At 43.5% G+C, this 14,665-nt stretch overlaps 1 protein-coding gene across 6 annotated transcripts in view; it reads left to right on the forward strand.

Moving 5' to 3' along the window:
* The first annotated feature begins 3,684 nt into the window (after positions 1–3,684).
* EXD3 (exonuclease 3'-5' domain containing 3) overlaps positions 3,685–14,665 on the forward strand; it is a 685,344-nt gene continuing 674,363 nt past the window's right edge. For 3 of the 6 annotated variants that reach the window (XM_005295926.5, XM_005295927.5, XM_065572497.1), the window contains exons 1-2: positions 3,685–3,756; positions 10,288–10,355. The gene's annotated coding sequence lies outside the window, so the exon portion shown is untranslated. Of the gene's footprint in view, positions 3,757–10,287; positions 10,356–12,567; positions 12,921–14,665 lie in introns of those variants that run through there. The other 3 variants (XM_065572493.1, XM_065572494.1, XM_065572491.1) reach the window with 2 other exon arrangements.

Genomic DNA, 14,665 nt, shown 5'->3' on the forward strand with positions numbered 1-14,665 from the left:
AATTGTGTAGCTTGGTTGAGGTGGTGAAGTCAGAGGGTGAGATATTTCCCAGGGAATGCCTTACTGCTAAATGATGAACAAGCAATCAGCTGAGCCCTCAAGGGTTAACACATTGTTGTTAATGTAGCTTCACACTCTACAAGGCAGAACAAATGGAGGGAGGGGAGACAGCATGGCAGACAGACAGAGATACACTGTGTGTGTGTGTGTGAGATGCGCATTAAGTATGCTGACCCCACTCTAAGTATATTGCCTTTTTATGTAGATTAGCAAGTTGAGACAGCAGCTGCTGCCAGCAAACTCCCTCTGTCCTGAGCCCTGTCGTGTCCCCCCCGCCCTATGGAGATGGGGTAAGTGGGGGGCAGGAGCAGGGGGGAGGGGGACACCCTGACATTAGCCCCCCTGTCCTCCCCCGCACAGCAAGCATGAAGCTCCCGGGAGCAGCTCCAAGGCAGAGGGCAGGAGCAGCACATGGCAGTGGGGGGGAGGGATAGCTGAACTGCGGGCAATTGATAGCCTGCTGGGTGGCAGCTGCACAGGGAACTTAGGAGAGTGGGGAGCTGATGGAGGCAGGGCTGGCTCCAGGGTTTTTGCCGCCCCAAGCGGCGGTAAAAAAAAAAAAGCCGCTTTCAGCGGCAGCTCCACCGCGCTGCTTTCTTCTTCGGTGGCAATTTGGTGGCAGGTCCTTCCCTCCGAGAGGGACCGAGGGACCCGCTGCCGAATTGTCGCCGAAGAGCCTGACGTGCCGCCCCTTCCCCGTGGCCGCCCCAAGCACCTGCTTGCTGGGCTGGTGTCTGGAGCCAGCCCTGATAGGGGGGCTGCCGGGCCACCTTGGTTCCAAGCCCCGACCAGCTTGCTCTAACGGGCTGCTCTTTCTGCAAGCAGTGGACAAAGCAGGCAGCAGCCAAACAACGTTATAAGGGAGCATTGCACAACTTTAAATGAGCATGTTCTCTAATTGATCAGCAACATTACAACGAAACAACGTTAACCAGGATGACTTTAAGTGAGGAGTTACTGTACAAAAATGTTACAGCCAAATGACTCACCACAAGATCCTAAACTTCATGCACAAAATATGTTCAAACTCCACATTTCACATGTAAATGTAGGATTTATGTTCATAATTTAAACATTAGGGTTCTGGTTGAAAGCCAATAAAAATGCTTTCCAAAGCCAGTTAAGGTTGCTAAATGACAACAGTATAGTTACCTATCACCTAATTTAAGTACCAACCACTTAAAATCAAGGATATGAATAGTTAAGGACTCTGAAATGTCACGCTGCCCACATAATAAGGAATCTGTTATTCCTATGCAGTATAAAAAAGATATATTTCATCATAACACAGCAACCTCCTTCAGCAGCACAAGAAGGAGGGGCAGATAAACAGTTACTAAGCCAATTCAGCAGTAGGAGAGGTAACTCACTGCCCAATCTTCCTCTCTGGAATTTGGACCAGAGGAAGATAAGTCCTGGCTCCTTTGCCAGTTGAAGCCCTTTTCTTACTTGGAGAGACCCCCCACAAATTGTAAGCCTGCTGAATCCACCTGGAATATGTGGCTGCAAGGAGTGGGTCTGTGTTCTGAGTAACAAAAAGCCAATTTGATTAGGGACAAGAAGGGTACAGATAGGTCTCACTGTTTGTGCAGCTTTTTTGCATTGACTGATGTTGTGGCCTAGTGAACCAGTGGGTTCCTCTGCTTAGTGTTTTGGAATGACAGTCAAATCCTAGTCCCTCTTTCTGGGGATATTCAGGTTGAATAGCAGTATCAAGAGCCCATTTACAATTATGAAACATCTCCATTTTCTTTTCAGGGAGAGGAAGAACAGCTCTCCTTACGTGCTGTTTGGAAGGTTTCTTTCCTGTGCCAGTAGCAACAGGTTCTGTCAAATAGCAGATCTCCAACTGAGTCATTTTGTGGGGCACTTTATAAGGTAAGCGACAGATCTTTCTAAGGGGCCATATCCTGTCAAATACACCCCAATCACTTATTGCTCATTTTACAAAAATTCTGCAGACTAGGAATTCCATAAATCATTGGTGTGCCAGAGCATCACCTGAGAACTGCTGCTGCTCTCCTTTCTTTTTGGCAAGAAAACAGTTCTGTCGATTAGCGGGTTTGGGAAGCCATACTTCTGTATTTACATCTCATATCAGAATTTGATATTTTTCCTGTGCTACTTATGCAAAGTCTCTTACAAGATGCTCTTAAGAAAACTAAGTAGTCATGGGATGAGAGGTGAAGTTTTGTCTCATTAGATATTGACAGCTAGGAGAAAACAAGAAGTTTGAACTAATGATTGATCTTCAAGATGGCAAAAGGTTAACAGTGAAAAGAACAGGAGTACTTGTGGCACCTTAGAGACTTGGGCTGTAGTCCACGAAAGCTTATGCTCTAATAAATTTGTTAGTCTCTAAGGTGCCACAAGTACTCCTGTTCTTTTTGCGGATACAGACTAACACGGCTGCTACTCTGAAACCGGTTAACAGTGAGTTGCCCTAAAGTCTGCATTAGAACTGGAGTGGTTTAATATGTAAACGATCTGGAATGACGGGTGACAGGGAGCTGGCAATATTGGTTAATGACACAAGATTATTTAGTTTTAGTCTAGGTAAGACTGTGAGGAACTGCATAGGGATCTAACAAAACTAGCTGACTGGGCAGTATAATGGCAGACAAGAAACACTGGCAAATGAAAAGTTGCGCACAATAAGAAATAATTTAACCTATTCATACACATTGCTGGGATCTAAATGAAATGTAAGCACCCAGGGAAAAGACCTGGATGTCACTGTGGATAGTTCAATGAAAACTTCTGTTCAATACATAGCAGAAGTCAAAAAGCAAATAAAATGTTAGACAATCAAAATAACAGGAGAGAAAACAATACTAAAACCATTATATAAACTGATGTTATATTTTCATTTAGAATGCTGAGTAATTATCCAAACTGAAAAAAGACAGAGCAGAAACATAGGGAACTGAGTACCCTGCAGAAAACAAAACAAAACCCCATGACAGTGGGACTGGAAGTCTGGAGTCAACTGAGATTTAGTCTAAAAAGAGCAATATAGATGCTCCTGATGGGCTGGAATCTGGGCTCTGAGACCCTCCATCCTCCCCAGGTTTCGGAGCCTGGATTTTAGCACAGTCCGAACATCTACACTGCTAGTTTTAGTCCAGTAGCGGGAGTCCTGCAAACCCAAGTCAGTTGCCCCCGGCTCTGCGACTCACTGCTGTGGGTTTTTCTTATTGACTGAGACAGGAAACAAAGCGGTGGGGACTTGAAGGGCTCCGTATGAGAGCAGACTAAAAAGATTGGGCCTGTACAGAGAGGAGATAAGAAGAGGGGACATGAGAGGGGCACCCAAAGCAAGGACTGGAAGTACACTGGGAGCCCTCATTTACCATTTGCATAATACAAAAATGTTTGTGGGGCCATTCCACAGGCGCTGTATAATGTGGGACCTGAGGCTAAAGAGCAGGTCACTGAGAATGCCCCCATCCCCCGGACAACCTGCTGGGCACACGCGGGCACGAGGGCGGGGCCGGGCAGACACCGCCTGGGGGCGCTATTCAGCCAGGCCCGTTTCTGCGCCGTTGTGGGAGGGCCCCCAGGCTCAGGCCGGCAGGGGGCGCTGCGGCGAGCGGCGTGTGCCACAGGGAACCCGCCCTGCCGGGCTGCGGGGAAGAATTTGGGCACCGCACCACAGAGCCCGGCCGCTGCTACCGACTTCCGGCGTGTTGTCAGGTGAGTAGCCGGAGCAGCTCCACAGATCCCTCCAGCCCGCCATGGGCCGGGCCGGCACGGGGACGCGGAGCCCAGACCCTGCCTGGCTGAGGGACCGGCCTGGAGCTGGGGGCAGAGCAGGGAGCGGCTCGTCTCTGTGCGGTGCCGGGGCCCCGAAGCGGCCCAGCGAGGCCCAGGGGCCGGGAGCAGCTCGCTGCAGCGCGAGGCCCAGCGCGATTCTCAGCTTGCTGCGGGCGCAGCCCCAGGGACAGCAGGTCCCAGCGCCCCCCCGAGTCCGGGCAGTGCTGGGTCCGTCGCCCTCCGCGCTGGCGCGCTCCCGGGATGGACCGTCGCCCCCCGCACCTGGCGTCCCACGGCCTGCGCTGCTTGGATCCGCGCGCTGCTGGCTGCAGGGACCCCCCCCCCCCCCTCAGAGCGGGCCGCGCCGCTCCGTGCTGAAGAGGTGACTGGGTTGTGGGGCTTTGGCCAGCCCCTGCCTCCACCCCAGCGCTAAGCTGGCACTTTGGCTGGTTGCAGTCTGCGCAACATGATTAAACACCTCACAAACTTTTCACTGGGGCTTCACGTGGTGAATAAAAACTTGAGACTTAAAAAGGGGAGACTGAACACACACTGTTTATTGAACATACAACTGTGGCCAAAGGACTTTGGTGTTTTTGGAGACAAAAAACAGCTTCGGGAGACTTAATAGGAACCAACCTGTTAATTTTTTGGGTTGTGGGGATTGTTTGGTTTTGTAAAACAGAACTGAGACTTCTTAGTTGGCAAACGATGCCTTAATGAAACTTGCCATGCAGTGCTGTTTGCTAACACACTACTAGCTAAATTCATGAAGTTTCCCATTTTTACCACAAAAAGCCACTAATGGTCAATATTTTTATGTTGTAATCTCTGGTTGGGTTTATTACGACCCTTCATCTGTAAGCTGCTGTTGAAATAAAATGATGGAAATATCACTACCATCAATCCCTCATTTCCTGGTACAGTGATGGACCTTCCTTTAAGCAGTGATGTGAATTTGCAGTTTTCAGCGCTGCCATTAGATGTCAGTATGGCACTAAGGAGCTAGGAGAATTGCCGGATGTAAGACCATATACAGTTCAATATTTATGTAGCATCCTTCTTACACAGCATCACAGAATGCTTTAGGGAAAAGAGAAAAGGAAGATTTACAGTTGGGGGTTTAAAAAAGAAATTGGCTCAGCTGACAGCATTCCAGTTAGTTGAGGCAGAATAAGTAAGAGTGCAAACAGGTGATGTTATCGGGAATATTATTATGCTAATCACAAGCTGCAGGGGTTTAAATAGGAAGAAATAGGCTTTGTCTACATTAGCAGTTTTGTTGGCAAACCTGTCAAGGGTGTGAAAAAACACACCTTTGACCAACGTAAGTTTTACCGACAAAAGTGCTAGGGTGCACAGTGCTATGTTGGCAGGAGATACTCTCCTGTCAGCATAGGTAACGCTGCTCATTGGGGTGGTTTAATTATGCCGGCAGGAAAGCATAGAATTAATGGCACATTGCAAGATTTAAAGTAGTGTCCAAATGCTGAAACTGAGCAGTAGATGCAAAGAAGCTGTCCCATTATAGAACTTCTTTTGAACTATGTTGAAATGCCTCAAAAACAAACACATCTGCCCCATCTGATCAATATATAAACCATGGCCATGACAAAATCTTGTCATTGCTGAACAACAGTATATGCAAGTGATCAATGCAGTGTTTCACACTAACTTTTCTGTGCTATCATCTCCAAGACTGGAAATAACCATTGTCTCAGAGACAGAGAAGTCTTTGAAGCATATGGAAGTCTCTAAAAATTAAAATGTTGATTTTTTTAATGCCATTGGGCCAGAGCTATGGTTTTTATTAAAAAAAAAAAAAGTCAGTGACTTTTATTAATAATAATACTTTGTCCTTTTATATAATACCTCACATCTCAAAATGCTTCACAATTCTCCTGCCAGGTACTCTAGATAGATTGTTATCCACTTTTTTACTCTGAAGGAAGTGACTTGCTCATGGTCATACAACAGGTAACACGGGTAATTCCCAGTGCTTTTTCTAACAGTTACACACAGAGAACAAGAAGATACTCCAATGTATAGTGAAATGTATCCCAAAAATCCAATGTATGCCTGGGTATAAGTCCCTCAGACAGTCTTTTATAGATGGGGAGATAGAATCTGCAGAAATTATGTGCAGAAGAAGGAGCCATATTTGGCTCACCTGGTGCACAGATAGTTTTATAATCACTTTTTGTTGTAGTTTTGCACTTGCAGTAATTTAACAAAGGGTTTTTGTTAAAAAAAATCTGTTTTTATTCTAAGACATATTTAGTCAGGGGAAGGGTTTGAACAGTTCATTTGAAACTGCATCAGATTAACATTATGCACAGAACTCACAAATGAGGAGGAAACCTAAACCCCACAAAGTTTTGCTTTGAAGGTTCTGTGTGCAACCATGCCACAAAAAGTTTTTTTTCCAAAGACACTTAACAGTTTTTGTTAGTCCTTAAGATGAATTGTGTTAAAGGTGAAATGCAAAGATGAAATGAGCATAGCTCTTGGAAAAAAGTAGCCCCATGTGAGAATAGAAACATGCTCACTGTACTCAGTATATATCACGTTAGAATTCTGATGATCAAGGTGCTTGTTAGATATTTCATAGAATAGAAAAGGGATAAACTGGTATTTCACATATGTGTACATGTGCTCTTTGTCTTTTAATCAGCCCCTGCTCTTCATTATGCAGCTGTGACTAAATAATGTAAATATGAGGGTACTGACATTGTAGAGCAGTTCCTTTCTTGTTAACATACTCTGTGCTCTCATTGACATGCTCTTTACTAGTCTTACAGTGCAGTTTATTTGTGAACATTGTTGACATTTGTGTGAACATATCACAGTGCACTTAATGGCACATTAACCTAGCTGTGCAGATATGTTTTATAGATGGGATGTATAGTAACTAGACTATATGCATGCACTATTGAACCTCGCTACCATGAATTTCTGGCGTGCATGTCTTGCTCTTTCATCAGCTTATCAGATGAGAGGAGTAGCTGGTAAATAACGGTCTCCAGAAACTCACCACGATATAGTGTGAGGCTGTGGTTTCTCTGGTAGCAACAGTTAAGGTTGCAAAAGGTTTTCATTATTATCCCATATTTTCTTTTGCTCATATCTTTCCCCAAAATTCTCATTCTGGACTGAAAGTTTCCATGGTTGGTATATGTTCTAAGGCAGGGGTCGGCAACCTTTCAGAAGTGATGTGCAGAGTCTTCATTTATTCACTCAAATTTAAGGTTTCGCGTGCTGGTAATGTACAAGAAGTGGAAGATTGGACAAATGACCAGGGAGGAGTATAAAAATATTGCTCAGGCATGCAGGAGTGAAATCAGGAAGGCCAAATCACACTTGGAGTTGCAGCTGGCAAGAGATATTAAGAGTAACAAGAAGGGTTTCTTCAGGTATGTTAGCAACAAGAAGAAAGTCAAGGAAAGTGTGCGCCCCTTACTGAATGAGGGAGGCAACCTAGTGACCGAGGATGTGGAAAAAGCTAATGTACTCAATGCTTTTTTTGCCTCTGTCTTCACGAACAAGGCAGCTCCCAGACTGCTGCACTGGGCAGCACAATATGGGGAGAAGGTGACCAGCCCTCTGTGGAGAAAGAAGTGGTTCGGGACTGTTTAGAAAAACTGGACGTGCACAAGTCCATGGGGCTGGATGCGCTGCATCCGAGGGTGCTAAAGGAGTTGGCGGGTGAGATTGCAGAGCCATTAGCCGTTATTTTTGAAAACTCATGGCGATTGGGAGAGGTCCCAGATGACTGGAAAAAGGCTAATGTAGTGCCCATCTTTAAAAAAGGGAAGAAGGAGGATCCGGGGAACTACAGGCCAGTCAGCCTCACCTCAGTCCCTGGAAAAATCATGGAGCAGGTCCTCAAGGAATCAATTATGAAACACTTAGAGGAGAGGAAAGTGATCAGGAACAGTCAGCATGGATTCACGAAGGGGAAGTCGTGCCTGACTAACCTAATTGCCTTCTATGATGAGATAACTGGCTCTGTGGATGAGGGGAAAGCAGTGGATGTGTTATTCCTTGACTTTAGCAAAGCTTTTGATACGGTCTCCCACAGTATTCTTGCCGCCAAGTTAAAGAAGTATGGGCTAGATGAATCGACTGTAAGGTGGATAGAAAGCTGGCTAGATCGTCGGGCTCAATGGGTAGTGATCAATGGCTCCATGTCTAGTTGGCAGTCGGTTTCAAGCGGAGTGCCCCAAGGGTCGGTCCTGGGGCCGGTTTTGTTTAATATCTTTATTAATGATCTGGAGGCTGGTGTGGACTGCACTCTCAGCAAGTTTGCAGATGACACTAAACTAGGAGGCGTGGTAGATACACTAGAGGGTAGGGATCGGATACAGAGGGACCTAGACAAATTAGAGGATTGGGCCAAAAAAACCCTGATGAGGTTCAACAAGAACAAGTGCAGAGTCCTGCACTTAGGACGGAAGAATCCCATGCACTGCTACAGACTAGGGACCGAATGGCTAGGTAGCAGTTCTGCAGAAAAAGACCTAGGGGTCACAGTGGATGAGAAGCTGGATATGAGTCAACAGTGTGCTCTTGTTGCCAAGAAGGCTAACGGCATTTTGGGCTGTATAAGTAGGGGCATTGCTAGCAGATCGAGGAACGTGATCGTTCCCCTTTATTTGACATTGGTGAGGTCTCATCTGGAATACTGTGTCCAGTTTTGGGCCCCACATTACAAGAAGGATGTGGAAAAATTGGAAAGAGTCCAGCAGAGGGCAACAAAAATGATTAGGGGTCTGGAGCACATGACTTATGAGGAGAGGCTGAGGGAACTGGGATTGTTTAGTCTCCAGAAGAGAAGAATGAGGGGGGATTTGATAGCAGCCTTCAACTACCTGAAGGGGGGTTCCAAAGAGGATGGAGCTCAGCTGTTCTCAGTGGTGGCAGATGACAGAACAAGGAGCAATGGTCTCAAGTTACAGCGGGGGAAGTCCAGGTTGGATATTAGGAAACATTATTTCACTAGGAGGGTGGTGAAGCACTGGAATGTGTTACCTAGGGAGGTGGTGGAGTCTCCTTCCTTGGAGGTTTTTAAGGCCCGGCTTGACAAAGCCCTGGCTGGGATGATTTAGTTGGGAATTGGTCCTGCTTTGAGCAGGGGGTTGGACTAGATATTCTATGATTCTATGATTTTTTAACATTTTTAGAAGGTCTCTTTCTATAAGTCTATAATACATAACTAAATTATTGTTGTATGTAAAGTAAATAAGGTTTTAAAAACATTTAAGAAGCTTCATTTAAAATTAAATTAAAATGCAGAGCCCCCCGGATTGGTGGCCGGGACCTGGGCAGCGTGAGTGCCACTGAAAATCAGCTCGTGTGCCGCCTTTGGCACGTGTGCCATAGGTTGTCTACCCCTGTTCTAAGGTGATTACTTAAAATAAGTTTCAAGTCAATTCTTTGTCATGTTTGGGTTATGTGTCTCTGAAAGAAAAATTCTCACTTTAAGAACATTCAGGAGATTGTCTTTCCGCTGCTGATCTTTTAAAAGTAGTCTTCCTCAAGGAAGGAGTTGTTAAGTCGGAAAAAGAATTGGGTGGAAAATAACAAAATCAATGCATGTGGGATTGAGTACAGTAGGAATTTTCCACTGCTTGCAAAATGCATATTTAAATGTTTGCTGGATACAGCTGACTCACTTTGGTTTTTGTCAGATATAAAATGGATTATAACTTTTGGGAAAATAATAATCATATTTATTATGGTAGTGCCTGAGGGCCGAATAGTAGTACTGTACAAACAAAAGTAGGATTGTATCCGTTTGGGATTGAAACTTCACATTTTTGGAAATAAAGGGGAATTTTCTTGGAAATGGATTGATTTTTGTCTTTTTGAATTATGGGACAGAATTGCAGCTTTTTTACTTTCAACTCAGAAATTATCAGTGTTACAAACTCTATGCAAGGCATGTTATAGTAGCCCTCAGAGGGAAAGAAACCTGTGAGAAGTCTGATAAAAATTCGCCACATAATTGAAAAATATTTTTTCCAATAAGCAATTGCTGCAGTTGCCAGAGGGACATTACATGAGTGTGAATGGGAGGGAGATGGTCTCCCTGCTAAGCTGTGGTCCATGTGGGATGTGGAAATGTGGCACAGTTAACATTGCTTTTAAAATGCTTACCTTTTGCATTTTTCACTCTTTAGTGAATTTAACTGTGCAACCCTAATATTACATTAGTGGAGATTTTGCATTTAGTAAGTAGTAGAGATGTTAGCAAGTGTTTATGGCCCCATTTCAGGAAAGCAATTAAGCATGTGCTTAAATTCATCCCTCTTCAGGTTAGCACTTAAGTACCTGCTTAACATTAAGCATGTGCTTAAATTCCATTGACCTCAGTGGGACTTGTACATGTGTTTAAGAGCTGTCCTGAATTAGGGACTAAGTATGTAGAGAAATGAGTAAACACTAACAGGTTTGTTTAATTCCTTTTAGTGGTATACAGAGGTGGAATTATTCTGTCATCACTGAACAGGCAACACATGCACTATCCTCCTCCTTGGGTAAGTTTGCTGGTCCACTAGACCTAAATTTATTTAAGCTAATATTGACGGGTAGTTCTGCAAGCTGGATTGCTCTGTTTTCATAGTTTGACAGAGAAATTTAAAAAATAAACTCTGCTCTAAAGATCAATTTTATCATGACTTGTCCGGTGTAGAGTTCATTCATGATGGGACTGCACGAGATCAAAAAGCACATGGAGCATGTTTGCAGGGTGTTCTACTAGCATATTTTGTTCATGTGGATGCATTGAAGCAAACCTGCACATAGGCAAAGTCACAGCTGTGAAAGCTTGTAGCAAGAACTTGCTCACAACCATTATTGTTTATATGGCCATTCTTACTGGTGATATCCTTTCGAACGAGCTGTGTTTTATGATATAGCGGTCATATCTGGGAACAGATTTGGGAGGTTCCTATAGCTTTTGATCTGTGGACTTCATATGTGATTTCCATTGGCATTGCAAAGGTTGGATTCATCTGTGTCCGAAGTCATGCCATTTCATTTCATGATCCAGAATGTTAGAGTGAATTTCCATATTTAGTACATTCAGACGCCTTTGAACAGAGTAGAAGCCCAACTGGAGAAGCCTAGGGGATCTCAAGCAAATAGGATATCAGTTTATAAGGTCTCTTCAAAATGACCACCTCATTCCAGTTCCTCATAGACATAGTAAATTGCAGGGGGATTTGGAGCAATCAAATTTTTGAATTGCTCTGCTCCGGCTCCGCTCCAGCTCCAGGCATAAAACCTACTGGTCCGGGCTCCGCTCCAAAGCCCTGGTAAATTGTGTAGAACTTAGTTTATCTGCCTTGGAAGGGCGACACTGAGCTATTGGAGCTTTGGTTTCAAGTGTGCGTGGGTGGGTGGTTCTAAGTATTTTTAATCTGAAGTTTAGCCAACTAAAGCCATCCACCTAGCAGGGCCTGTGGATTAAAAAGTAACCCAAAGACATTTGCAAAGGAGCAATTCACAAATTAGCTCTATTTGATTTATTTTTCCCTGTTGTTCAAGTGGAAATGAAGTGTGGTGTAGTCATTAGAAATGCCATAAAAATCTGATTCCATTCTGAGCACAGTCACCACTGTACATATTCTAAAACTTCATCTTTAATTTCACTAGGGGGCGGACTTTCATATTAAAAATATTTGGACTGCCACACAGATCAGCATTAGCAAGATTACATTTCTGTTAGAGAGAGAGATACTGATGTAAACATAATTCTTAATTTGATGTTCTGCAGAGTGCAAAGTTTAGGGTCTGGGATATATCATTCATACTCCGTGTGGGAGGTACTAGCAGTCTATCAGCGAATTATCACACTTTCTTAACTATGGATTTAATTACCTAAATAATTGCTTTTATCAATGTCGTTACACTATGGATTGGCATGACCCCATACATGTGTTCACTTGAGAGCTGTTACAGTTCCTTTTGTATTTTTTAATGCTCCCATCGCCATTTCTTTAAAAAAAAAAAAATCCTCTTTAAGTATAGAGCACCAAAAATCACCCCCATTAACTCTTGGGTTCTAATCCCAGCACTGACTCCCTCTATGACTTTGGGCAATTCATTTAATGTCTCTTCTTCAGATTCCCATCTATAATATGCAGGATAATAATTCCTACCTTACAAGGAGATTGTGAGAATGAATTAATTAATGTGCATAAAGTGCTTTGAAATTGAAAAGTGTTTATATAAAGTGTTAAGTATTATTAAAGTGTTGAGAAAAGTGGCAAACAAGTGCCCTCCTTAACTCTTACCAGTGAGGAGTGTGATTTTGTTTTTTGTTCTTTTAATACTTTAAAGTAAAGGCAAGTAATCTGCTTTAGCTTTGAATTTCCTAGCTATTGTCTCATAAGACCAGCCTTATTCGCATTTAGGAGTCATGGCCTTTCTGTGAATATACTCTATGACTTACTGACATTGATTGAAAAAAAAAATTCATACCCACTCAGTTTAATTTGATACAGTTTCTGAATAATTCACATTGGATCATACCCAGATTGAGTAGTCTTACTTAAGTAAATGGCACTTACTTCATATACCAGACCCATGGCTGTATAACATACATCTTAATTTCAGTGCATCGCTTTAACTGTAAATTCCCTCTCCAGTTTCAGTAATATTCATTAGTTGCTGTATAGCCATTTTCATCTACAGACCTCAAAGCACTTTATAAAGATGGGCCAGTGTTTTTATTTCCTTTTGCAGATGGGGAAACTGAAGTACCGAAAGAGATAGTGAATTGGCCTAAATCATACAATAGGTCGGTGACAAAGCTGGGAACAAAACCCAATTCTTCCCTGTCTACGGTGCCACACTACTTCATAGTGTCTTTCTGCAGAGCCTCTCAGAAATGCTTCAGAGCCTCTTAAGAAGTATGCATTATCTGGATTACACAGATGGTGAGAGGTTATGTGACTTGCCCGCGGACACCTGTCTCTGAACCCACCATGGAATTCATATCTCCTGGCTCCAGATCCTGTGCTTTAGCCACCAGATCGTTCTTTGTTTTATGCCTTAAAGAGTTCTGTCATTTGCTGTGAACTCCTAAAATGCTACAGGTCTGTAATTTTATTTTTGGGATGCAGACTAATTTTTAAAGGTGAAGTACTGCCCACCCTATCCCCTCCCCTCTCCTGCTTTCCCCAGGTTTTCTCTGGTAAGAAGGGGAGGCCTCTAGCAGACCCCTTCTCTCCCTCTAGTATTGCTCCATAATCTTTGTAGGCAGGGAGTGCAACAATTTGGAGGGGAGGGGAGAGAGAGAATTTACTGCCCACAAGTCCTCGCCTACTTCCACTGATCAGATGGTGGCAGTGGGAGGAAAGCAGGAGCTGAGCTGAGCCCTGATGTGACTGACTATTGAACTGTGGGAAGGATGGGGTCTTGAGCCCCTCGCACAGACCTCCAGGCAGTTGATTGGCATGAGCCAAGAACTGATGGACCTGTATCCCTGTTCAGCAGGGACTCAACTGGCCAGCCTTGCAAAGTGGAATTCTCCTACTCGGGGCAGTTGAAGACCATGGCCAGGGCTTTAAAAGCATTTAATTCCTGCAATTGTGTTAAAAGCTTGGGCTTCTGAACTCATAAACAGCTTCTTAGCTTTGTTTCAGAGGTGGCTGCTTTTCAGTGAGAGGCAAAATGAATAATGTATATATTGTTCTGAAATGCTTTGGGATATTCCAGAATGAAAGGTCGTGTCGGCATGTAAATGTTAGATGGTATTATCACAATCATCATTGTATCTTCATCTTCTAAGAAAAAATTCTTTTGTGCCAGAAGGGCAAACGTGAAATGGCATAAGCACAGATTTTCCAGATAGGATTCTGAGGTGACATTTTTTACAGCATATTCACACTTAGGTGTAGGAAGGGGGTGGTTTTAACTCTTTCTGAAGGGCTTTACCCTCATGATTCCCATCAGTGATAACAGAATTTGATTGACAAAAACTTGTATCTCAAAAATTCTCCCCTTACTTACATACTATGCCATGTCCCTACTTACTTACTCATCCTCTCCCTACTTTACCACACACACAAGGTGGGCATTGTGGAACAAAATCATGGAGTATGGTTCTGCATATAAGCTGGTGAAGGGAAGCCCCAGATGCTTGTATGAAATACTTTTCTCTGCTCTGGAGTATTGTCTCCTACAATATTTTTCTCACAGTTCAGTTCCACAAACTAACTGGAAAGGCTAGTTTAGTTCTATGGCACAGTTTATATTTTGGTTTGCATCTTTCTTTGAAGACTCATCTGAGTTGTATAATGACATGTTTGCATGAGTTAGCCAATAACTTAACAATGACATATGGGTGTTAAATGTCATTAATATGCGCCAGCATCCTCCTTCCTTGAGGGCTGTAATCAGTTCCAGGTACCATCTGATTTTTATTTAAACAGACTGCTACAGTCCTTAGTCCCATCTACAGTTACATTTCAGTATTGTGCTTAGAATGTTCTGCCAAGTTCTTCTCCTAATTTTTAGTATATATCGGCAATGGTGCAACTGTTTAGGATCTAGAGACAAATGGGGGTGTTTCTGGTGGAGTTCCATGGATGGAGTAATGATGGTAACTTCTTGAGCACCTCTTTAAAGTTACTGGGAGAACCAGTGCCTAAGGATTTTGAGTCTCATGTGTTTTTGTTGGTTTCAGTACACCCTGCGTGTTAAGATGCTGTGCTGATGTGGATAGGCAGCGGCAGCCACTGCACAAAGTTTTATACATAAATAAGAATGTTTGTCTGAAAAGAAAAAGTGCTAAAAGCTATTTGGAAGAAAATAGGGCATGTGCTAGTAAAAAAGGGGA

The sequence above is a fragment of the Chrysemys picta genome, chromosome 18 (genome assembly GCF_011386835.1).
Source record: "Chrysemys picta bellii isolate R12L10 chromosome 18, ASM1138683v2, whole genome shotgun sequence".
Classification (NCBI taxonomy): domain Eukaryota; kingdom Metazoa; phylum Chordata; order Testudines; family Emydidae; genus Chrysemys; species Chrysemys picta.